This window comes from Leucoraja erinacea, chromosome 31 (genome assembly GCF_028641065.1).
Source record: "Leucoraja erinacea ecotype New England chromosome 31, Leri_hhj_1, whole genome shotgun sequence".
Classification (NCBI taxonomy): domain Eukaryota; kingdom Metazoa; phylum Chordata; class Chondrichthyes; order Rajiformes; family Rajidae; genus Leucoraja; species Leucoraja erinaceus.
In genome coordinates this window covers 5,739,791-5,763,957 of record NC_073407.1, presented here as the reverse complement: position 1 = coordinate 5,763,957, position 24,167 = coordinate 5,739,791, and the positions used below count along the sequence as shown (strand labels likewise).

The 24,167-nt window shown below is 45.2% G+C and overlaps 1 long non-coding RNA gene across 1 annotated transcript; it reads right to left on the bottom strand.

The window, feature by feature from the left end:
• Positions 1-478: 478 nt before the first annotated feature.
• LOC129711846 (uncharacterized) lies at positions 479-24,073 on the bottom strand. The gene is made up of 3 exons (XR_008725931.1): positions 23,919-24,073; positions 23,608-23,665; positions 479-3,418 (listed from the first exon to the last, which is right to left on the bottom strand). It is a non-coding gene; the product is annotated as an uncharacterized LOC129711846 (long non-coding RNA).
• Between the last annotated feature and the right edge of the window lie 94 nt (positions 24,074-24,167).

Here is a 24,167-nt window from a genome sequence, read left to right as displayed (position 1 = left end):
TCGTTCCAACCCCGCGACACGGGCTGGAGAAGTCGTGTTGCTTCAGGATGATTCAGTTGCCAGGGAACAGCTGGGAAGTAACTGTCTCTGAATCTGGAGTTGTGTGTTTTCACACCCCTTGCCTGATGGGAGAGGGGAGAAGAGGCGCGACTCATCCTTGATGATGCTGCTGGCGTTGCCGAGGCAGCGTGAGGTATAAATGGGATTAATGGAAGAGAGGTTGGTTTGTGTGATGGTCTGGGCTGGGTCCACAACTCTCTGCAATTTCTCGTGGTCTTGGATGGAGCAGTTCCCAAGCCATGCTGTGATGCACTGCGATAAATTGCTTTAAGTGGTGCATCTGTAGAAGTTGGTGAGAGTCGTTGGGGAGAGACCAGGTGGTGTGCTACAGTCTATTTGTAATGGAGAGCAGTTTTAAAAGACAGTTGGACATTTAAAGATAGTTGGACAGTTTGTGTGTGGGGGGGGAGGGGGGTGGGGGTGAGCCACTTGGGACTAGCTAGGTGGGGTATCTTGGTCAGCATGGACAAGTTGGGCCGAAGAGCCTGCGGTGATGCCGTATGACTGTCTGATTTGGCTTTGCTCCTTTGGATTCAGATTAGAGCCGGACTCCCACTAACTGCCTTCATTTTTTGGCACAGGGACACCAAGAATTATTAAACATTGACTCAAACGCGGTCGTAACTTCCCACTTTAAACGGGACAACACGTCACTTGGAAACCAGGAGGAAAGCAATCTCTGACCATCAAAGAACTGGGAAAGTAGTTCACTACACAGAAATATTTATGCACAATGGTAATGGTATTAGCTGTAAATTCCAAATGATTTAATGGGCAGTGATTTATTCCACAGATCAATAGATCTTATTCAACCTAATATAATGTGAACCAGGGCTCTAATTAATTCCTACCCGGCTCGACACTGCCCCCTGGGGGGGTTTCGCCGGTCTAGCAGCTATCTTCATTTGAACAACTATTATGTTGCTCTTCAACAGGTCGTCTATTTCAGTCATACCCTGAAGTACTTTCCCCCAAGTAGACTCAAGACTAATGATACTGATCTGATATACCCTCCTGTTCGTGAAAATCCCAAGGACGCAAATAACGTTTCCAATATTTTTTTAATCCAATAACAAAAACATTAAGGGAGAGAATAGTGAAACCATGAAAATATTAGGTTAAGTTCAAATTTATCAGTACTCTTAAATATGTAATAATATGCAATAGGTACAAATATTAAAATATCTAATATTTTTGGTAAAAGGACAGAAAGTGCTGGAGTAACTAAGCATCTCTGGAGAAGATGGATTGGTGGCATTTCGGCTCGGGACAGTTCTTCAGACTTAGTTACTCCAGTACATGTGTAAACCAGCATCTGCAGTTCCTTATTTCTGCATAATATTTGGTAGGTCTCTAATTGATCTTACTCTGAATTTTTTTTAAAAACAAGCATAATTCAGTCGGGTGTTAATTTAAATGCTGTTCCGTTTATTTTTCAATCTAGGAAATCTATTTTTCCCTTTTATGTCTTGCAGGTGGAACAACGGGGCCATCCCAGGGCGAGAGGGAAGATTCCTTGCATGTGCTTTGCTCTCGGTATTTTCAAACTGCGACGGCAGCACCGCTGCAATCCAGGAGATGGCAGCAAGGACGCGGAATAGCCGAGGGTTTGAACCTAGAATTGCAATCACTCACTTCCCCTCTTTCAGGCTTAATTCTTAAGATCAAAAAGGCATGTAATTTTGCAATTATTAAATTTACGAATTAATTGTCAATTGTCAAATTTACGGATAAATCACGAACTGTTTTGGTTTCTCGAAAGACTTCGGTTTTGTTTTGCCACTAATCTCGCAGCTATTAATTTATTGAATTGCTTTCTTTATTATATATTATGGGTACTGGGCTTACAGGTCTGCCATGCTGCTGCAAGTAAGAATTTCACATGACAATTAAACATTCTTGACTCTCTTAAATCATCACAAAAGAGTCCACAAAGTTGAGGAATCGGGAACTGGAGGGCACAGGTTTAAGGTGAGAGGGGAAAGATTTAATTGGAACCTGACGGGGCAACTTTTTCACTCAGAGGGTGGTGGGTGAATGGAACGAGCTGCCAACGGAGGTAGTTGAGGCAAGTATTATAAAAGCATTTAAATGACGGTTAAACACAGCCACATTGTTGGGAAAGGTTTAACTCAATATGGGCCAAATGCGGGCAAATGAGACCATTCAAATGGGACATCTTGGTTGGCATAGACGAGTTGGGCCGAAGGGCCTGTTTCCTTGCCGTATGACTCTAAATGAAACGGGATTTTTTTTCCAATTGCTTTGAACGGCACTGTCCTGAAATGGTCAAACGATATCGACAGCAAACATTGATGTTGTCTTCTCATCTAATGAGAAATTCGCATTTTCGTGTAGGAACCAACTACAGATGCTGGTCTACACCGAAGATAGACACAGAATGAGTAACTCAACGGGACAGGCAGGATCTCTGGAGAGAAGGAATGGGTGACGTTTTGGGTCGAGACCCTTCTTCAGTCTGAATTTCGAAATTGTCGTGTTATTTTAGAGTAGTCGTTAATGTGTCGATTATTGACAGATTGGTCGTGTTTTATATATTTATATTTTAGATTCAAAGCAATTGGTATAGATACATTTTAAGAAGTTTATATTGTTTAATTTGAGTTTAGAGATACAGCATGGAAACAGGCCCTTCGACCCACCGAGTCCATGCCGACCATCGATCACCGGCTCACACTAGTACCATGTTATCCCACTTTCTCATCCACTCTCGGGGCAATTTACAGAGGGACCTACAAAGCCGCACGTTTTGGGCATGTGGGTGCAAACCGGAGCACCCGAAGGAAACCCACGCGGTCACAGGGAGAACGTGCAAACTCCACACAGACAGCACCCGAGGACGGGATCGAACCCGGGTGTCTGGTGATGTGAAGCAGCCGCTCCTGCAGCTGCGTTGAGCATATCTGAACAGTCCTGACATGGTGTCTCAAATGCTGTGCAAATCCAAATGATTTGGAAAACGGGTAAATAGTGACGGAGACGGCGGTGTTACCAACTCTAGCTCGACAGTGTCTCAACCCCCGCGGCCACTGGGGGACGCAAGGAACTGCAGATGCTGGTTTACAAAAAAAAAGGCACAAAGTGCTGGGTCAAAGACACAAACTCCGCGGGTCAGGTAGCATCCGCGGAGAACGTGGATAGGCGACGTTTCGGGTTAGGACCCTTCCTCCGACTGGTGGCAACGGGTAGAACGTGCAAACTCCACACGGACAGCATCCGAAATCAGGATCGAACCCGGGTCTCTGAGGAAGAAATCGTTGCAGATTGTCCGCGACTTGAATTCTGTGCCTTGGCGACTCCCCCTTCGGAATAGAATGCCACGAATTCCTTTCCACACCTAGAGGTGGACAAGGTTGCGATTAAATTGTAATTGTGGATTACGCCACACAAATCAGCCCAAAGCAATGTTCATAAATGGCCGCTCAAATTGTGGTTCACGGAACCTTTACAACATGCGAAGCAAGAGCGCTTAAACACGGAGCCTATCGCCCTGGCAGTGCGCGTCGACTGAAAAAGCACCAACGCGTAATTTTATTCGTATCGAAACATTTGCTCGGTATTGGGTGAAGTTACTGAACTGAATACCCGGGGGTTACCCTATAGATGTTATTTTTGTTTATGCTATACATATATATATATCGAAAATTGACACAAAGTGCTGGAGTAACAGCCGGACAGGCAGCATCTCTGGAGAGAAGAAATGGGTGACGTTTCGAGTCGAGACCCTTCTTCAGAATATAGATATATTTAAATTATATATACATATATATAAAAAGCACACATATAATCACATGTATATAAATCGTATAAATATATATATTTGTATATATGTATAGGATGTTTTATATATATATATACACACATATATACATCGTATATGTAAAATCACACACATATACATGTATAAATATAAATATATATTATATATATATATAGACTGATATATATATATATATATAGACTGATATATATATAGACTGATATATATATATATATATATATATATATAGACTGATATATATATATATATAGAGAGAGAGAGAGATATGTCAGCTTTCAATTATCTGATTAGCGACGAATGTTTTTTTAATGGATTCCCAGCTTCAAGTGCACTGTTTATTCTGATTAAAAGGGTTTAAAATGTTTTTTCGAGTTCATCTTCCTAGCCCGCGCCCCTCCCCCCAAATTTGAGTTTGTTTGAAGGGTTATTTTCAAACACTTAATCTAATAGTGGTTGAGATAATTCAATAATGAAAAACACATTCGCGTCCGACACTCCAGGAATAGAATGGTCGGTGCTGCTGGAAACGGGTTCTCTGGACGCGCTGAAGAGAGCGTGGCGATACCAAGTGTCCGCAGCGTTAATAATCAACTCTCTCCGTTACTTTTTTTGGCATATATCTCATTCATTTGTTCCACGTCTCTCGACATCACCGTCTCTATCTCTCCTTTTCCTTTCCCATGACTCGGTCTGGAGAAGGGTCTCGACCCGAAACGCCACCTATTCCCTTTTCTCCGGAGAAGCTGTCTGACCCGCTGAGTTATTCCAGCATTTTGTGTCTATCTTCTAGAAGTGAGAAATGGCCCCCGAATTAATGCTACATCAATACAACATCAACGACTAATATTGAACTTAGTCAGGGAAACCTTAAAATATTTTACAGCCATCTATCGCCAATCGTTTAAAACTTCACGAGAACGCGAAAATAACATGAACAGTGACTTTAACTCCAGCATTTTCCGTCTCTTAAATTATATAGGAATGTGAATATTTTTCTTCTGTTATTCTGCAAATTAAATATTTGAATATTATTCTCGACGAATGTTGCTTTTAATGAAGGGGGGGGGGGGGGGGGGCTTTAAATTAATTCATTCTGTAAAGCTACTGTGATTCGTTGTAATCCGATGCTGAGAATTAGTGACCCCGTTCTAATCGATTGGGTTACAGGTGGCAGGTTAGTTAAATGCGTCCATCGAGAAACAATACGAGGGTTCGATTATTTCTCGGTGATGGCACGCGTTGGTTTAAATCTCTTCAAGGCGTGAATCTAACCCAGACGAGGGAAAAGATGCGGGTTTTTTTTTCCAACATTGAGTAGTACAAGGAACCAATTATCTTTCAAATTGGATTGGAAACACTCTTAAAAGGTCGGCGCTTCCTTTGAACCCGGGTTAGAACGCCACATAATGACATTATTAACGGCAAGGTAACCGCTTGGATTTCGACAATTAATCACGTCGGCTGGCCTATGCTTTCGTTTAATCGTCTATTAGTGAGTCTCTGATGATACTTGCGTGGTAGGCGGTTTACGCATCTCATTCCAATTCTCCCGCTCGGAAACTTTTTGGGAGTTTTATTTTGTAAAGGAAGATGATTTTCTTTTAGATACAAACATAAACGTTTTGGGGGGCACCTTTCAAAGTTTCATCCGAGATGATTTCGTTGAAATGTCTCAAAATGGAACGAATCTTTAAGTAACCACACGCTTTATTTATTCGATACAACCAGGGAAATTGCAGGCGCATTTAATTGCCTTGATCCCGACCCCACCCCCAAACGAGGGCTTTGATGTTGCCCGCAAGAGCTGGACTCGACCCTGTCAATTTGAATGTTCACCCTTTCACCTGTATGCCCGCTATCTCACTCCGCCTGGCCGCTTTCGCTTTGCCTAGAGAACGCCGGTATGAGCATAGAACAAACAGTCCCCGGCCCGAAAACCGTCACCCTTTCCCTTTTTCTCCAGAGATGCTGCATGGCCCGCTGAGTTACTCCAGCGCTGTGTGTCTGCCTGAAAGCATGAATCAAAGCCAGCCTTAGGGTGATCTGTTAACTACTGTCATCTTGACAACAGCAAAAAAAACTTGGGAGTGGAATGGCAAAATCAAAGCAATGGGTCTAAACACAGCTGACATGGTCTCCTTTGCCTCCAGTAAGATTCATCCAGAAGTTTGTATTTTCTGTTTAAGATACCAGCATCTGCGGTCTCTCGGGTCTATTGTCACTGTAACAACTTGAAGGGAAAGGACTAAGATTTGCCTGATTTGCCTCATTGGGGGGTTACCGGTTTCAGAGTTTGCGAAAGGGTCTGAAGAAGGGTCTCGACACGAAACGTCACCTGTTCCTTCTGTCGAGAGATGCTGCCCGACCCGCTGAGTTACTCCAGCATTTTGTGTCTGTCTTGTGTCAAATGCAAAGGGTTTCTTATCTGCCCGGCGTGGCTTCCTGGTCTACATTGTGCAACTCCTGAATTATTTTTCGCCTTGTCTTCACTCTCTATGTGTTCCCCTTAACTAAATATCCACGGTTATAGTTTATCCCCAGAGTCAACTGGTCTCGGACGCTCCCCACGCAATCTCTGCGTCTTAACAAACGACTCCTGTCTTCCTTTCTAGTTATTTCGTTCGGTATTCGACTTGAAACGTTAACCCCAGTTTCTCTTCCCACAGGTGCGGCCTGGCCTGCTGAATAATCCTAACCATTTAGTGTTGGGGTCGCGGAACTGAGACACGGGCCCGCGTCGAAGCGGCGCGCAAGGAACAAACAAGTGTGGGGAATTTCACAAGATCCCAGTGAAAGCGAATCATCGCAACTGGCCACAAAACTCAAATGGACAAAAGGTAGAGTCCATAACGGAATCATGTTACCAATTTCTAAAGAAAAAGACACAAGGCGCTGGAGTAACTCAGCAGGTCGGGGAGGGGACGTTTCAGGCCGGGCCCCTTCTTCACACTGTCCATGTTCTCCAGAGACGCTACCTGATCCGCTGAGTTGCTCCAACACTTTTTTTTGTGAACCAGCATCTACAGTTCCTTGTTCTACACTAGGCGCTAGATGGTATTGATCGCTAGTTATCCTTAACATTTATAACGTGGTCGCGAGTCTTTAACCGTGTTGCTTTCTCGCCCTTCGCTGCGTAAAACTGCAATGGTCGCGCTTATTATGGTATTATGGTCAGCAATTATCTTAACTTTCGAAGTTTCAATTCGTTCTTGCATTAGCGCGATATCGAATCCAAATAGAACTAATTCCGTAAATGAGGACCACTGATTAGGAAAATAACCAAGCGTTCAAACTAGATCAATTAATTTCACCGAGGTTATGAGGAATTCAACATCAGCGAGGCCGGTCAGTGTTTGGGTAGGAATATTACCAGATGTCCCGACTCCCTAAGAATCACTTTGCACAATCGTCTGGATTTCCCTAGGGTTGGGGCAAGATTGCGCCAGGTGGAATATCGGCGCAAAGGGTTAAAATCTTCCCGTGACTGGGGGGGGTTGGGGGGGGGGGGGGGGGGGGGGGGGTGGTTGTATTTATACAAATGGTATATGGACACACTGATCTGTTCTGCATTCATGCATTCTATATTCTGTTGTGCTGAAGCAAAGCAAGAATTTCATTGTCCTATCTGGGACACATGACAATAAACTCTCTTGAATCTTGAAGTCTTCCCATGACTGGGGGTAAAAATAACAGGATAACATGTCGGAAAAAAAAACTGTTCTCATGTCTATGGGCGAGAAAGATTCCTAACTACCGCCCCTTCACCTCGCCGCCTAACCTAACCCATCGAGCTTTAAGCCCACAAACACACTCGCTGCCCAGTCCCCCCGCATTTTACAGGTGTGGGTGTGTTTTGTGGAATTGTAATCAAAGAATGAAATGTAAACGGCGCCACGACACTGTTCAGGGATTAAGATAGTTTACAATAGTTGAGGTTATTGTCACCTGTACCGCGGTACAGCGCGAAGCATTTTTTGTTGTTGCCTGCTATCCAGTCAGCGAAAATACTACGCTATTCTGGAGAAGGGTCTCGACCCGAATCGCCACCTATTCCTATTCTCCATGGATGGCTGTCTGTCCCGCTGAGTTACTCCTGCATTTTGTGCCTCCACGCGAGGCCGTCCACGTTGTGTAGACACAAGATAAAGAGAGTAACGTTTAGTGTTCGATTTGACAATTTCAATCCAGGGTCTACTGTATTTTCTAAACATTCTACAGTCTAAGTTCGCGGGAGATTTCAGAAATCCTCCAAGTACTGTAAATAACAGCATGATATTGCCACGGGATGGGACAATCGAAGCAGTGTTGCCAATTTTTCGTTTAGCAATCCAGTCTACTCATTTTGCCGCCTCTCTCTCCATAACTCCGACCTTTCAAGTCTATTTCCACCTCAATAGAAGCAAACATTTCACCGCCTCGAAAATTCATGAAAATGTCCGTGTTCAAGCCTCCCCTTAACCCACGTTCCTCGATTCTACCCTCTCCCGTGAATGAAATAAATTCCACACTCCAACCTGTCCAGACTATCAGTCGGACACCTGTCGCCTCAACTTTCAGTTGGCGATTGTACACTGATCAGCCACATCGAAAATTCTCCCATTCCTGTTCCCCGCGGCCTCTCTGGACTCCTCGCCGTTTGCTAACGCGATAATAAAGGATGGAAAATCCACATACTTTTCTAGAATTATTCCACTCGGAACTACCTCAACGTTTCTTACCCGTTAAACGCGGCCAGCGTTAATCTAAAGTAAACAATTAATTGCAAAGACGGTGCGGGTTTTGATTTTTTTTAACGAAAACGGGTCAAATACTATCAGGATAAACTGGCAGTTTGACGCTACGTAGAAATAGTTGGAACGATTTTTCCGCAGGAACTATCCCATATCCATTGGCGCAAGGATAGCTTAGCAATAACACGCAAGGGACTATTGAACGAGCCGTTTGCATTAAGTATTAAGGCTAATGGGGAGACGGCAAAACATGGTCTTTCCAAACATCTGGGATATGGTGTCTTGGGGGCAAAGTGTTAAATTCTGCCGCCCACCTGTACAAATGCTCTCTCTCTCTCTCTCTCTCTCTCTCTCCCTCTCTCTCTCTCTCTCTTCTCTTTCTCTTTCTCTTTCTCTTTCTCTCTCTCTTTCTCTCTCTCCATCCATTGTAGCTCGACGCGAATTATCGCTCAAATTCGAGGCCAAATCTCAGCCCATCCGCTTTTTTTTTACAGAAGTGGCGCCAAATAACTGTCTCCACGCTGGCAGATGGTGAAGATCCCTCGCCTCGCCTCGCCTCGCCTCCCCTCCCCTCAAGGCCGGCCTGGAGACTGAGCCCAAGCTCACATCCGCGTTGAATGTTTTCCACGTTCGTTGGCGCTGGCGCGGAGATACGGCGGAGAGGGGAAGGGTCTTTTGGAGGGCGCGCATTGGAGAGTGAGTGATAATCATCCTTCTACCATTCCAACTCTACTAAGGGCCTTGTTTAACAGCCCCCCACCACATCCCCCCGGGGTCTGTTCTATAATGATGCTGTTATTGACTTGGCGAAGAAGGGTGGTGGCCTCTTTAGATCTCGCTCGCATTAGTAGGCTTGGGTCAGACCCATGATCTCTCAAAGGTCAGCGGTCTATCCCACCCCCCTCCTCCTCAATCCTCGTTGATCTTACCGCGGTCTGCGCCAATTAACCTGTTTAATAGGAGCCCAGCTTGTTACACAGGGCAAAATTTAATTGTCAAAAATAAAAATGCTAACCATCAAAGGCAGGAGATCCGCAAGAGATTTGTAATCTTCTTAAAAACTTCGCCTACCTGGTCAAGTAGAGCGCGGGAGAAACTCATGGGACCCTCCTTAATATATAGAAACGAAGTTTTCTCAAGAAAATCCCAGCCCCATTTGTTCGCCTTGTTTACAACCTAAAACGAACTCAAGTCTCGCTTACAGATTCAACAACAAATATCCGATACCACCTGAGTGAATCTTTATGGTATTTCGTTTTCTAAGGGCGAGCTTTCTTTTTTTTCGAACGAGTTGAAGTACCAACGAGGAGACTAATAGTGCGAGCAGTGAGTCCCGTTTTAATTCGCGTTTCCCCACATCAACGAGATGCGTTTTGGACGGTTAAGTCTAGGGCTCTTAAAGTCAAGGGGCAGTTTAACTATCCTTCCTCAATCCCCCCGGTACAAGTGATTCGTTCAATATTCGCTTGATGCTCTCAATTGAAATTAACATGTTATATTTTTTGTTGGCGAATGCAGTTGATGCGCGGTTTGAACAAAAAAGAAAGTGCCCGATTAGGGGGGATATTACAGATTATAAACAGCCCTCTCTATCTGAGCCCTGACAACATTCGGCGGCGAGTGTTTGAAGTTCTTCGGAGATTAATCCAGCATGTTTAGCTTTGCAGAATTAAACCATTCGGCCAGCCTTTTTCCACACAAAAAAAACACAATCTTCGCTTGGGGTATCAAGGAGCAAGTTCCTTCAAATTGCAATCTACCCAATTAAAATAATTTGTCTGTTTTGATATCTCCAAACTAGAAAATGTGAAACAAAATTGCTTCCGATTTATGAAACAGCAGGTCGATAAAGAACCCGGGGTTTCGTTCAAAGACGCCCATAACTTTTGGCAAGTGGAGGTTCCATATATACAAGAGGCTTAGATCATCCAATAATTAAACGAAAATAAATTTGGATATAAAACAGCCTTAGTTCGTTTCAACTATAAAAGGTATTAAAAACGAACGATAATTGATAAAGTGATTGCCCAGTAGATTAATGAATTGTCGTCTGTTAATAACCTATAGCCTGTTTAGATATTTAACACTCAATTAGGTATCATTTCATAATTTAGTCTGCGATTTAAACAAATTCAATTTGCAGTTCGAGCGCTCAGTTGCTGGAAAGATTTCGACTGTTGATTTGTGGTGTTTAGCGGAATTTTAGCGCAGTGGTTTTTTTATTTCAGAGACTTGTGTGTGGGTGTTGGTCTGACAAGCGGTGTGATGTCGGGGTGGGGAGGGGGATGGTATACGAGGGATGCACTTGAACGAGAGAAGCCCTCCAGTTAAAGGCGGGTAGTGTGTATCGACTGGAGAATGCATTTGGAAATGCGGGTTCGTTGCCGGAGCGACCAGTTCCAAACGTTGAACGGTGTATTTATTTCACTGTTCCCCAGTGCATCCTTCTCTAGGAAGCGGCGTGCAGCTAAACTAATAACATTTAGAGCTGATTGGGAATATTACAGGGACATAAATGTTTTATCATCCTCGCTGTCTGGGGAGATAATACTGGGCTCTGTCCGTATCTAACATGTCAGCATAATATGGATTATGTGTTAATTATATCTCGCCTTCCACGAGTGGCCTGTGCGCCATTTATTGATTCTCTCTCCCCTGCCCTCCCCTCTAATGTTTCAATGGAAAGTGTCCGTGAGAGGAATGAGATTCGTAAACAGTTGGGGAAAGGCAGGAGGCAGGCGGTGGATTGTTATAAAACTCTACCTGTGGATTTAAGAGAGTCAAGGATGGGTTTTTTTTCTGTGGAGGAAGGAACTACAGATAGTGGATTAAACCGACGGTAGACACAAAATGCTGGAGTGACTCAGCGGGGCAGGCAGCATCTCTGGAGAGAAGGAATAGGTACACAAAATTGCCGGAGAAACTCAGCGGGTGCAGCAGCATCTATGGAGCGAAGAAAATAGGCGACGTTTCGGGCCGAAACCCTTCTTCCATTGGAAGGAATAGGTGCCGTTTCGGGTCAAGACCCTTCTTCAGAATGTTTTATTGCCTTTTGTACAGATAGGGAACAATGGAATTCTTAGTTGCAGCAGCATAACATGCTGTAAACACGGCACTCACTGGACAACATGATAAACAAACAAAATGTTCAATAAATTTAAAAATCCATATGTTGTAAAAACAAAAAATAAAACACGTTCCTAGTGCAACCGATACAGTTCATAGTTTGGAGTTTAGCTTTTTTTTTTGTAGTGTTTAATAGTCTGATGATTGTATGGAAGAATTTACACGTTATAGTTTCCAGGCTCCTGTGCCTTCATCGCAAGGCATGAGTGAAATCTTTAGAATTCTCTGCCTCAGAGGGCGGTGGAGGCAGGTTCTCTGGATGCTTTCACGAGAGAGCTAGATAGGGCTCTTAAAAATAGCGGAGTCGGGGGATATGGGGTGAAGGCAGGAACGGGGTACTGATTGTGGATGATCAGCCATGATCACATTGAGTGGCGGTGCTGGCTGGAAGGTCCAAATGACCTCCTCCTGCACCTATTGTCTATTGTCTATTGAAATGGGAGCGTGGCCGGGGCGGTGTGGCTGTTGTGGTGTGGATGATAGCGATATGACTCCTCGTCCTAGAGTGAACTCCAACTAAGACTGGCTTCGTTGTTCGGGGGCTGGGTCCATTTTTCCGTGACCCCCGCCACTATCACCATGACGTGAGGTTCTCAAGCGAAGTGCTCAGTGTCCCCAACGGCGCTGGCACTGCTGTGCGCGGCGACAAATGAGAATTGGACTTGACTCTCTCAACAAGGCAAGACGCACACATAGATTTGTATTTCACGTTAGCCGGCAAACAGTCGAATCACGATCTTCCAACGCACTTGGAACGGATATCAAAGGGACTATTATTCCTAGTTAGAAAAAAAAAACTCTCGCAAAGAGCTATTTATTCTTGGAAAGTATTTTAATCGATTTATTTTGGCTGGTGGAGTACAGGAGTGGAGGCAGCTGTGTCTGTACATTGGCTTGCTGGTGAAAATGAACATGTCGGATCTTCGTGACCTGAAATGGTTATTTTTCTTTTATTTTATTCCGGAATATTTCAGCATCTGGAGTTTTTATTTTAATTTTCAACTTGTTGATTTGGAAGGGAGGCGAGGGGATGGGGGAAAAAAACGGTGGCAGTTTTTACCACGACTTGCCTTCATCAGTTACAATCCCCAGCACATTGGAGAGAAGATGCAGTCTTTTGGTTTAGAGATACGGAACGGAAACAGGCCCTTCGGCCCACAAAGTCCGCGCCGACCAGCGATCCCCGCACACTAACACTACCCTACACACACTAGGGACAGTTGTTTTCACATATACCAAGCCAATTAACCTACAAAGTATGTCTTTGGAGTGTGGGAGGAAACCGAAGATCACAGAGAAAATACACTCAGGTCACGGTGAGAACGTACAAACTCCGTACAGACAAGCACCCGTAGTCAGGATTGAACCCGGGTCTCCAGCGCTGGAAGGCGGCAACTCTACACTGCGCCGCCGGCCAATAGAGCTCGGGTGAGGTTTTGAATCTGCGGCGATCAGGGGTTGTGGCTTTAGACTTGGAGCCACGGAGTTTGATTTTCCTTTCTAGTGTTTGGCCAATTCCATCCCATCTCTGGAGTCCACTTTCACCCAACGATTGGCCGGAGTGAAGCCTCTCTCAGACCAAGACTTCCTGATCACTAGTAGAAACAAGGAACTGCAGATGCTGGTTTATACAAAAGGACCCAAAGTGCTGGAGTAACAGCGGGTCTGGCAGCATCTCTGGAGAACGCGGATAGGTGAGGTTTTGGGGTCCGAAACACCACCCACCCATGTTCTCCATAGATGCTGCCTGACCCGCAGAGTGACTCTAGCATGTTGTGTCCTGCCAAGGCTCAAACGAGTCCAACCATCGCTTCTTGGCACTTGGGCATTGGCGCGAAGAAGGACATCTTTCTCTCGGAGTATCTGAGAGAATGTTGAGTATGTTCAATAGAAACCACGGCAGGTTTCAAGGAAGAAAGGTCAGGGGAGGATTATTCGGGGTTTGAAGACGAATCCAAGAATGGCTACAGTGCAGGAGGAGGCCGTTCGGCCCACCTTGTCAGTGCCACCTCACCTCTCTAATCTCACCCACGTTCGTTCTCCGCAGTCTATAGACTTGTTTGGACTTTAGACTTTGGAGATACCGCGCGGAAACGGGTCTTTCGATCCACCGAGCCCGCGCCGACCAGCGGTTAACTCGTACACTAGCACTATCCTACACACTGGGGACAATTTACAAATTTACTGAAGCCAATCATCCTACAAACCTGTACGTCGTTGGTACAGGCCTCGCGGCCACATGACGAATGTACAAACTCCGTACAGGCAGCACCCGTAGTCGGGATCAAAGCGGGTCTCTGGCGCGGTGAGAGATTCCACCGCTGCGCCACCTTGCCGCCCAGTCTTGTATTCCCGACCTCTCTCACATACACCCGCACCGTCCTAAACTATGCTGGGAATTCGATGCAATTTACTCCCACTCGCCCCGAATTCGTTGGGAGTCTGCTGTTTTATTACAGGGTGAAAGATCACTTCTCACCGGCTTTACAGCTGCAAAACCTGAACACTTCTAACCTGATGGAGTAAATACACGGCCTGTAACAAGACTGGAGACAGGCGTAACACCAAGGGACAGCGGCGACCCCGATAGAAGCGGGACTGGTCCAGTTTGACTTCAGGAAGAGCAGGGTGGCTGAAACAAACAAACAAACTAAAAAAACACGAAAAGATAGCCTGGTGATCATGGTAACGTGATCGTAAAACCAAACCGTGGGATGGGGTAGCAGATACTTTCTAAGGTGTGGAAACTTGCCTCGGTTCTCCGACCTTCCAATATATGGAAGAAAACATTGGAAGACGGTGGAGTTTGAGGCAGTGGTTGGGATGCGAGTGCATTCACTGGAGATTAGCCCTTTGCAGAAGGACCCGCAAGTAGACCACAAACTTGGTCTCTTTTGAAAAGCTTCGATCCTTAAGTATGTTGAGTATGGCTGAAATCAAGATCCGTTCCATTATCTGTACAAGGTAATGGTTTGCAGTTGGTGCTCAACTGGATTCAGAAGCATTGGGCCTTGGGCAAGGACCCGGGCTTGTGGTGGGGCAGGGAGCTCGGGTTGAGATGGGCTTAAGGAGCCCTGGTTGAGATGGTTTTTACGTACATATTGAGATGGTGTTAAGGAGAGCAGACTGAAATGGGGTTTACGGACCTCATATTGAGATGGTTTTAAATTTAGATTGAGGTCGCTCTAAGAACTTAAATTGAGATGCTTTTGAAGATCTGAACAAGGGTTTACAAACGTTGCCACTCCAGCATTTTTGTCTACCTTCGATTTTCGATTTTCCAGCATATGCAGTTCCTTCTTAAGCCATGGTTTTGAAGGTATTCAATTAATATGGTTTTAACGAATTCAGATTGAGATGTTTGTTAAGGCCCTCATATTGAGATGTTTTAAAGGACCTCATATTAAGATGGTTTTAAGGAGATCAGATTGAGATAGTTTTAAGAAGATTACGTTATGAGGGTTTAAGGAGCTATTTGGGGTGGTTTTAAGGAGCTCTGCTTGTGGTGGTTGGGAGGGGCTCGGATAGAGACGGTTCCAGGAGCTGATCTTGGGGTGGTTCTCGCATGGCCCGGTGTGAAGCTTTTTATCTCACCCGCTTGCTTTACTTGCAATACTCGCAGTGTCGCATCAGTTACACCTGGCCGTTGTTCCTGCCACTCGACCCCCCTTCCTTCCACCCATAGACACCCGACGGTCTATATGCCGCAACCCTGTATACACCGTCTGCACATGGTTGCGGCATTCAGACCGTGGTACTCAAGCACACATTGGCTCGCTGACTCAATCTCCCATCAATCCACCTCCAGGAAGCCAATAAATTGGCATTACCTCTCATCTGGAGTTAGATGTGGCCCTTGTGGCTAAAGGAATCAGGGGTAGTATGGAGAGAAGGCAGGTACAGGATACTGAGTTGGATGATCAGCCATGATCATATTGAATGGCGGTGCAGGCTCGAATGGCCGAATGGCCTACTCCTGCACCTATTTTCGATGTTTCTATGTTTCTATCTCTGACACGACATTGACCGTCAAGGTACACCACACCGCCCAAAGGCTGCGCTCCAAGGTTAAAGACCTGCGGCCATCGCGCTGTCCTGATGATGTGCTTCGCTCAAACACCTCATCCGATGGAGCCGCCACTTCTAATGCATTTATTTGTATTTTATATCCCTTCCTGGAGCTAAACGCACTCCGTGCTAAAGGCATTGAAATTACATTTTAATGCATCAGCGAGTCACTCCCCGGGGATTACTTGACATTCTCTTTACACAACGTGTAATTTCTTTATGGTTTAAGGCAACCCAGAAGGAATAGCTGGTTTGCTTCGGTTGCCGGGAAGAACTAAGAAAACTCACTCAGGGCAGCACAGTGGTCGAGCTGCCGCCTCACAGCGCCAGAGACCCGGGTTCCATCCTGACCACGGCTGCTCTCTGTATAAAGTTTGCACGTTTTCGCCGTGACCGCGTGGGTTTCCTCCGGGCGCTCCGGTCCCCCCCCCCCCCCCCCCACATCCCAAAGACTTGTGGGTTTGTGGGTTAATTGGCTTCTGGAAATTGTCCTAGTGTGTAGGGCAGAACTAGTGTAGGGGTGATCGTTGGTCGGCTTGGTATGCCGAAGGGCCCGTTTCTCTAAAATTTAAAACCAAAGCTGCCAACGAAAGATGCAATGCCAAGTGCAACTCCCACATTTGTGGTGGCGCGACTGGAGTTATTGCAATTACCTTTTTCAACGTGATTAATTATATGTCTTAGTTTAGAGTTTAGAAGAGTGATGGGGAACTTCATTGAAACATACCGGATATCGAAAGGCTAGGATAGAATTGACGTGGAGAGAATGTTTCCACTGGTCGGAGAAACTAGGACCAGAGGTCTTGGCCAAGGAATTGAAGGACGTATCTTTAAGAAGGAGATAAGGAAGAATTTCTTTAATCAGAGATGATGAATCTGTGGTATTCGCTGCTACTGAAGGCTGTAGAGGCCAAGTTAATGGATATTTTCAAGGCAGAGGTTGACAGGTTATTGATTAGTACGGGTGTCGGGGGTTATGGGGAGAAGGCAGGAGAATGGGGTTGGGAGGGAGAGATAGATCAGCCATTATTAAATGGCGGAGTGGACTTGATGGGCCGAATGGCCTAATTCTGCTCATATAACTGATGAACCTTGCGTTCCCGTACAGGTATTACAACGGTGCGAACTAGGACGGCAAGGGTGGAGATGCGGAGAGCGTGTTTCTGATACCGGGAAACGTAACCCAGGCCGAGACTGGAGACCAAGCCAGCGCCATTGATTATCGCCGCCGGTTCCAGAGGAACGCAACGCGAGGTACTTGGTAGCTTCTTCGTCGCCTTTGATTTATGAGTTATTGGGAACAGGGGACTTTAACAGGGCGACGAGGAGAGTTGAAGAGAAAGCGACCTCACAGCCTCCCGTCCCCGATCAGTGACTGACTTCGGGGACGCGAGGCTGTGATTTTGGAAACAAAGGCGCGAGTGTATCCAAACAAACCAAAAGTTTCCACAATAGAAACATAGAAACATAGAAAAATAGGTGCAGGAGTAGGCCATTCGGCCCTTCGAGCCTGCACCGCCATTCAATGTGATCATGATCAATGAAGGCCATTCGAGGAAACGTGTGGCATTGTTGTCATGTTATACAACGGGGGAGGTGAAGCCAAAACTAAAACGAGCACGGGATAGAAATCCACGACAGCGCGGGTTGTCGGAGGGATTCATCACATCTCGCTGCTCCTCCGTGCATCCTCCACGCCCGCAACCCATTCATAAACCGGCAACACCCCCCCCCCCCCCCCCCCCCCCCCCGCCCACTCTAAACAAGGTGACCGCCTTCACCTCGTCCCCCCAGTCTGAAGAAGGGTCTCAACCCGCAACATCACCCACCCCTTCTCTACGGAGATGCGACCTGACCCGCTGAGTAATTTTGTTTCTACATTCGCTGTAAACCAGCACCTGCAGTTCCTTCCTACACGTTACAATACACGACCCCCTCCCTCTCCCTCTCTAAATCAGGTAACCACCTTGTACTCTTCTTTCCTGCCCATTCATTCACTCTTCCTCTCACCAATTCTACAGTACATGACCCCCCCCCCCCCCCCCCCCCACCGAAGAAGCAGGTGACTCCACCCTCCATCCTCCCCCCCTCGCATCCGTTCTCCAACGGGTCACCCCCACCTTCCCCACGCCCTAGCTCTGTAGCAAGGGACCCCCTTCCCTCCATTCGCGGGCCCGCCCCCATCCCATTCGTCCCACGACAGGTGTCCCCCTTCCACCTCCACTCAAAGTGCTGGAGGAACTCAGGCGTCATTTGTGGAGAGAAATAGGCAGGCGATGTGTCGGTTCTGGACCCTTCTTCAGTTTGTCCGTTTCCCTCAACAGATGTTGCCTGGCCCGCTGAGGTCATCCAGCACTTCCAGATTCCAACATCTGCAGTTCCTTGTAACGCCCTTCAACCCACCGACTCTGTAATGTAACTTCCCCCCAATTCTCCCACTCTACCACACGCGGCCCCTCTTCCCCCACCCAAACCCACCCACCCCGCCCTCTGTAGAAGCCAATCTCCTATGTCCGTTCTGAAGCCCGTGGTTTTCATAGAGTCATTCAGCACGGAAACAGTCCCTTCGGCGCAACTGGCCGATGTCGACCAAGATGCCCCATCTACACTAGTCCCACCCCTGCCCGCATTTGGCCCATGTCCCTCTAAACCTTTCCTATCCGTGTACCTTTAAACCATTCCTGCAAATGTATGAATTGTGGGTGCAGCCCAGACCGCCACGCAAACCAAACTCCCTTCCATTGACTCCATGATAGTCATGGCGCTGCCTCGGCAAGGCCAGCAGCATTATCAAGGACGAGTCTCACCTCACCCCTGTCACTCCCTCTTCTCCCCTCTCCAATCTGGCGAGAGGTACAGAAGTGTGAAAACGCACACCTCCAGATTCGGGGACAGTTTCTTCCCAGCTGTTATCAAGCAACTGAACCATCCTACCAACAACTGGGGAGCAGCCCTGAACTAAACCCTTAGACTATCTTTAATCGGACTTTGCCGTGCATTCCCTTTATCCTGTACCTGAACACCGTACACAGGTCGATGCTTTCAGCGGACTGAATAGCTCGCAACTAAAACGCTTTTCACTGTACCTCGGTGTAAGTGACAATACGCTATTAAACTAAGCTAAACTAAACACATCTGCAGCATAACCGCACTTCCCGATTGAGATGGTTTCTCGCCACAAGATTTGGGTGTGGCAATGGGCTCTCCGAATATGGGCCTTGATCGGGTTCATTCTCAAACGGCACGGTGCAGGATAAATCCCATATGTTGTCGCAACAAGAGGCAGCGATTGACGGCGCATGCCCCTTTCAATCGTCCACAGACTACCTGTTTCTGTTTAGTGTTTCTACATACATATTAACGTCAATAAACGCCGGCTGAGGGTTTCAGTAAGCGAGGAGGTTGGGGAAAGGCTGGACGTGTTCTGATGTTAAAAATAGTCCTGTAAATAGCAAATAGCTGCCTTCCAGTGTTTGGAGAATGATTTTCCATCGGCGCTGTTTTGGTTGCTAACAACAATGACCCCCCACCCCCCTTGTCAAACGTTTCGATGACATTGCAATTACTGGGTAATATTTTCAGTATTGTGCCACTGAATGTCACCCAACCCACGCATACACCAACAAATAAAAACCTTTTTATCTAAAATGATGATAAACAAACTAAGCACGATAGTCTGTTGTCAAAATAATGCTGCGTTCTCAACAATTTGCATTCTCTTTATCAAAGGAGAACGTTAAAACAAAACACACTGTCCTGTGAATTAGACACTGTATTTGATGCTAGACTTTCTAATAGCTCAAACGATGGCGAAGACGTCCTACAGCTATTACTGTTGAGATGCCAACTCCCTCGAATGCAGATTATACATTTTCTGATCCTGCAATGTGTCATTTAAAAAAAATTATGCAGGAAAATATTCGTATTTTACGTAAAAGGACATAAAGTGCTGGAGTAACTGCAGTGCTGGCTAAAAGGGCCGAATGTCCTACTCCTGCACCTATTGTCTATTTTCTGTTGTCTAACTCAGCGGGTCAGGCGGCATCTCTTGGAAACGGGTCACCTCGACCCGAAACGTCACCTGTCCTCGTTCTCCAAAGGTGCTGCCTGACCCGCCGAGTTACTCCAGCACTTTGTGTCTTTTTTAATGCATTAAACAGCATCTGCAGTTCTTCGTTTCTACATTCGTATTTTACGAATGGGCGGGATATAGCATGGTATAATGGCGCCTGAAGATCTCCTCCAGAAATGAAAGGAACCGAAGAATTGTGCCTATTAAATGCTCACCCGCCTTTAGCTCTTGCCACTTGAGGAAGGCGATTTTAAGACATAAAAGCTGAGAATGCAGAAAAGAGCCAGTAGGTTAGACAGTGGGAGAATGGGGGACTTTCAGCCTTGTGCGTTATATTGTGCACAGGAGTTTTTTTAGCTTCTCATGCAAAGTGTTTTGTCTGATTTTTTGAGGTGTGTATTTTTAGTTGTAGATTAAACAGTTGGCAAGCAACGGGAGTAAACGTGTGGGAATCGAAGAATAGCCGTCTTCAAACCGCTGCACGCAGCGGAAAGTATGAAAGAAATGCAAAAAAAACTCCGATAAATATCGAACATTTTTGGGTTTGAAGTTCCAAAATTTGATTTGGTGGTGGAGTTCAAATACGACATTCAAATGCGACATCCCGTTTGATGATAATCCCCCCTTCTCTCTCCCCCCCCCCCTCCCCCCCCCCCCACACACACACTCTCTCACGCCATTATATGCGCCCTGTCCAAATTATTTGTCGTTTTTAACCATTGGTGAATAGTCTGTGAAGGAGAGGATTGGCGCTGTAAGGAAGGAATGGGCATTGTCTTTGTGTATGAGCGTTGCCAGTGCCTTAACACCTTGTGTTTTTTTCCATTGTTGTTGGTCCAGGTCAATGTATTGTCGCTACTGGCCGGCGGAGGGCGCCCCGGTCCCAATTTGCTTGTTGGTGTAATTCAAGTCCCAGTTTTCTCTGCTTGAAGAGTTGATGCATTTCAGGAATTAAGGTACTGTGTAGTAAGCCACTTCCAATCTGTGTCTGCCCTTTGCTCAAGTGCAATGTTTTCCTTAACATTTGGGTCGGTTGGTAATTTGGTATGGCCACAAAATTAAATATGGTACGAATTATAGATCGAATGCAAACGTCTCAAAATTAACAGTTGGGCGACTAGGAGCATTGTGTCTTAATACAGCCATTCGTTGAATATTTCTTTAGGGTTTTGTTTAATGCTGAGAAATGTTAATCCCGCTGCAATGGATACTTAATACGTCTAGTAAATTTCAAAATGATGCAAACACGATACAAAAACACTAGGACCCAGGAAAGCAACACATATATTTTTTTTTAGCATAAACAAATAAAGCGTTTAGCCACTTAGCGTGAAATAATGTAACAATCAAACGCACAATTCAGGACATTTACAAGAGCAAATTAGAGGCCAGGCTACGGTTTTATAAGCCTGTGATTCAATTTGTTTCAAGATAATTACTGTAAATTTAAAAGAAAATCAAAAATATGTAGTCCCACCACAAAGGAATAAATTCCCGCAGTGACATTGTCCTTCTCTAAGGCTACAATTAAGATGATTTATTAATATATTAAATGACATTTACAATTATAGACGATGTGGGGTTTTTTTTAATTGCTGTGTGAAAAAAAAGATGAGATAAAATAAATAAGGGGAAATTGCCTGAATTCTAGAGATATGGTGAACGGAGAGTTTTTGTGTGTTAAAAACTAAGACTAATAGAACGAACGGCGAAATGAACTGAGCGAACGGGAGCCTCGGATGAATGGTGCACACTTTTTGACCCTGAATTGCAAATATTTCTGGAGCAAAGATGTTACATTTACCCGAGTGACCACGTACACGGTTTTCCGGCAGATATATCGAGACAAATATATCTTGGTACAAGAAGCAAAGAAACCCGGTAGTTCGTTTCAGAATTAAGAGCAATCGTTGCATGATGGATGGCGCGTACAGTTGACAGGGTGGGAAGGATTATTTTGAGAAGCAAATTAAGAAAAACTAGGCTGGGATATAATTTGTCATTTAAAATTATCTTAAAGCTGTAATAATTGCCCTTCCATTAGTTGCCTAACAAACCCCGGACAATGCAAAATAATAAAATTTTATTAAAATTAATGTGCGATTTTTATGATATTTAAAAGGCAGACAATTTCCCCAGGATACCAATTAGAATTTAATAATTGCGAGTCCACACCCCTTTTAACGGCCTCGACTTATTTTGAGAACATGGACTGCATTTAAGTCAGATTATGTGAAATTTAATTCAAAGAGAATTTGTGATGCAGCGTTGAAATATAATGGTGGGCACATTCTAGACTTCGCAGTAGCACGAATGTATTTATCAATTTAGATTTAGATTTTTGTTTTTTGATGTGGCTTCGATTTTAGACAACTATTGGAAAATAATGAAGGTTAAACGACATCAAGTCTACTGTCTACAGCGCTGCCCCCGCTGTTGCCGTACAGAACGACCTCAGCCCGAGTCTATGGTCATCGTAACATTTGCGACGCGCTCGGCTCCCGCTCACACCGGCGTTAAACGAAGATTTGAGAACAGTTACTGCACAAATACATGTACAATGTGGATAGGGATCATCGTATCGCTAAAGGGACCCTTGTTACCTAAATACTTGACTTACATCCATCAGAAGATGTCTCTTTAACCCACCCAACATGCATATAAGCGGACCGTATATTAAAGATAGCACACAATACTATCATCTCCTTTAGTAAAACTACCCAAGAACTCAAAACCCAAACTCGTTCCCCTCAGTATCAGTGTTATTTGTTTTAAATGGAAAATCATAAGGATTCGGACATGGATCTTAGAGTCGCGCTCTATTTTGCACCGGCAACTTGTTTATAATCGGGTACACACGGGCATTTTATGAAATTCTGATATTTATTCAAAGATATATTTCAAGGGAGATGGCACGGCCTCAAAAAATGCTAACGGGGAACAACAAAAGATGGTACCTCAAATATAATCCCAGCTCCTAAATTTGAATAGTTAGTCGTACTTACTATTAATATTCCGCCCTGTCATTTTCTGTCACTTTGTGGGGTCGAATTTACTAAAAAAGGTGGCAGCGGGGTGTAGAGTTCTGAAATAACTTGACTTGTAGGGGTGGGAATGGGGTAATGGGGGGCGGAGGGGGATACATATTCTGGAGCATGGTGGCAGCGCTGTGATATTGTTGGATGCTGCCAGTCAGAAAATGCCAACTGGCGCTCGGTCGAACATTATCCCAAACCCCAACTCGCTGCATAGGCTGGACGGTGGCTAACGTTTGATTCTGGTGCGGAGAACAGGATTATTCCCGTTCTCCCCTGGTCTTTAAGGCGCGTTGTCCGTGTGAACGTATCGCCGGCACTTGGTTAAGGTTGGGCCTTATGTTTTTTTGTCCGTGGAAGCCGTCAAAATGGGATACCTTACGAGTTGAAATGTACATTAGCAATGTTATTTTGATGCCAATTAACACCCCAGACTAGTAAAAAAAAACGGGCCAAATGCGCCTAGTAATTTTATACCAGTGGGCTGTTTGCTAGTGTTGCGATGTTAAATATATTAAGCCTCGGCAAATAATGGGCTTTTTGAGATTTTCTTTTCTCCCGTGGCATAGACTTGAATGGAACATTTAAACATTTTTAAGTTTTGAGAATGCAGAATAAATACACTGGTCGAATCGGAGAAAGTCACGCCACGGGTTGCAATAATTTGGCCAAAATACCAAACATTCCGATTTCACAATATCTGAAAACTCTCACCTTTCACGTCTGTAGTGGTCTCCTGATAGCAATTGGCCACGTTTAACGATTTCCTCTCCTGTCATTTTAACATAAACAAAAACACAGAATTTCCGAAAAGATTAAGTCGTCAATAACGACAGTTCCCATATCCAAACCGAGATTTTTTTGTTGTTGCTATCTTGACTTAATAGCTGATTAGAACATTTTGGAGAAAAAAATAATAATTGCGTTTTTGTTGTTGTCATTTTTAACGCTTTAACAAAAAATTATGATTCAAGAGCATGAGGATGTTTTGTTTAATATAACAATAATCAAAGCAATGGAAATACCTGTGAATTGTTACCCACCTAGTCTGGGTATTGGAGGAGCGCCCTATTTAACGGCTGGTAATGTCACACTGGAGGCGGCCCATCACACCGGCGCGCTGATACAGCGGGCGGGCGGGCAACGCGTTGAAATGTCACGGAGAGGCGCAACACTGGCGTAATTGCGTGTGTATCCCAGCGCCGGGCTTTCCTCCGCCCCGTTTTCCTTCCTTCCCCTCCTCTCCTCCCCTCCTCCCTCCCCCACCCCCCCCC